The sequence below is a fragment of the Helianthus annuus genome, chromosome 16 (genome assembly GCF_002127325.2).
Source record: "Helianthus annuus cultivar XRQ/B chromosome 16, HanXRQr2.0-SUNRISE, whole genome shotgun sequence".
Lineage (NCBI taxonomy): Eukaryota > Viridiplantae > Streptophyta > Magnoliopsida > Asterales > Asteraceae > Helianthus > Helianthus annuus.
The window spans coordinates 158,741,292-158,743,695 of record NC_035448.2 but is presented as its reverse complement, the minus strand read 5'-3'; the positions used below and the strand labels follow the sequence as shown (position 1 = coordinate 158,743,695).

Here is a 2,404-nt window from a genome sequence, read left to right as displayed (position 1 = left end):
TCCAAGATTGATCGTAAGAGTTCTTGACAATCAAGGCCATGTTTGCCTAAGTCTCTTACATCACTTGGTGAAGACAAGTGTTTAGTATAATACTTTTTATTTTTAATCTTTGCACTTTTTATTTGGTTTTGTATTAGTGACTTTAATAACTAGTTGCTTATGTTGAAGGTGATTCTTCCTTATCGTTTGTCCGTGGTGTCATGGCATTATTTTACTGTCTATATAAAATAAAAGATTTTCACCATTCATATCTCCACGGTCTATATGGAGGTATGTTGGCTACCTGGTCGGGGTTAAGGGAACGGTTTGGTAAGGGTCTTACCCTTGTTCAGCGTTTAGAGGTCCTGCAAGGGACCTGGGTCAAATTTAGTAGGATCTCCTTCAATACCCAAAGGTATTGGATGGCGGGGATCCAAACTCTTTGACCCCCTCATAAGTTAACTACTATTAATACTATAACCCGGCTATTTAGGACTGTATCCCTGCTGACTCAGACTACTTAGTCGAGGGTAACGTCACCTCCAAAAGAGGGGCCTACCATAATTTGCATTAATAACTTAATTCATTATCTTTCAATAATCCGACCCTTTAGGATTGTATCCTTGCTGACTCAAACTACTGGGTTGAGGGTAACGTCACCTTCAAAAGAGGGGCCTACTACAATAACTAAGATAATCTCTTAAACAAGTGCAAAAGTGCGAAAATAATCAAAGGTTATACTAATACACGAGTCGGATCCAAGTGATTCATCTTGTCTATCTGTTTTTATTTTTATTTTTATTTTTCAGCATTTAGTTAGTTTTATTTTCTTAGTTTAAAAAGCTTTTCTAACATTTTGATTTGGTTAGACATTGAGGATAAACCGGTACTAAAAGCTCTTGTGTCCTTGGACGACCTCGGTATCTTACCAACACTATACTACGTCCACGATGGGTGCGCTTGCCCATATGTGTTTTTAGTGTTAGTAAATATCGTGTTTTATAAATTTAAAACTTGGCTAAAAGTGTAAAAAAGGGCTTAAAATATACATCTAAAACATATACACACTTGCACGCATCAAGTTTTTTGCGCCGTTGCCGGGGACACAAGGATTTTAAGAAAGTTAGGAATCAACGGCCTAATCATATTTTTATTTTTCTTTTTTTTTTAATTTTTAGGATTTTCTTAGTTTTTCAGCTTCTGCAGAGCTCAGCACGGGCCGTGCCCGGTCGGACACGGGCTGTGCCCAGCGTTGTTACTGGCAGTTTTTAGTTTTCCAAGTTACAGAAGGCTGACCACGGGGCCGTGTCGGTGCAACACGGGGCCGTATCCAACTCTCCAGTAACTGGGATCTGGAAAACAATCACTGTAACTCCGACCATGGGCCGTGTTCACTGAGCACGGGGCCGTGGTGAACCTTCTGACCAGCATTCTTTTCTGTTTTTATTGCAGGACTTGGAACCAGATGCCACCCCTACGTAGTGTATGAGCTCCAGTTCTAATAAGGACATAAAAGAACCTCTAGAAGAACCCGAACGCTTTCTCAGAAAAAGACTAAAAGCCAAAAACCAAGAGAAGGTTTCGGGAAATCCACTTCCAATGGCGGACCAACGTACCCTCATGGATTATCTACGACCCACCGTAGGTAATCTCGGCGCCGCTATCAACGCACCGAATGTTGAAGCCAATAACTTCGAACTTCGGCCGCATTTGATACAGATCTTCAAAAGTCCGCAACCTTTCATGGGCTTGCGGACAAGGATCCCCATCTACATATTACTAATTTCTTAGAAATATGTGATACTTTTCGGATCAATGGAGCATCAAATGACGCCATCCGCCTCCGAATGTTTCCTTTTTCACTAAAAGACCAAGCAAAAGCTTGGCTTAACGCCCTCCCAGCTGGATCGGTAAACACCTGGGATGAACTAGCCCAAAAATTTCTATATAAGTATTTCCCTCCCGCTAAAACGGCTAAATTAATGATTGAGATTAATACATATTCACAAGAGGACGGGGAATCCTTATATGAAACTTGGGAAAGGTTCAAGGAGCTATTGCGAAAGTGTCCACATCACGGCCTCGCGACATGGCAACAAGTATCCACTTTCTATAATGGGTTGTTGCCACACACAAGGCAGACACTTGACTCTAGCTCCGGGGGACTTTTAGGTAATCGCCGCCCGCATGAAATATATAATCAAATTGAGGAAATTGCTCAAACCAATTTTCAGTGGCACACTCCCCGAGGCAATAAATCTCTTGCCCCGGGCGCCCATAAGGTTGATGAAAGCACTTCTTTACAAGCCCAAATCGAGGCCCTTTCTTCGAAAATAAAAAAATTGGAAATGACAAAAACAGTCTCGGTTATGGCTTGTGAAGGGTGTGGTGGGCCACATGAAAATTGGAGTTGTATGAAAGAAAC

General features: G+C 41.6%; 1 non-coding gene across 1 annotated transcript; it reads right to left on the bottom strand.

Moving 5' to 3' along the window:
- Window positions 1-1,955: 1,955 nt before the first annotated feature.
- LOC118488571 lies at window positions 1,956-2,062 on the bottom strand. The gene has a single exon (XR_004885115.1). It is a non-coding gene; the product is annotated as a small nucleolar RNA R71 (small nucleolar RNA).
- Window positions 2,063-2,404: the final 342 nt, after the last annotated feature.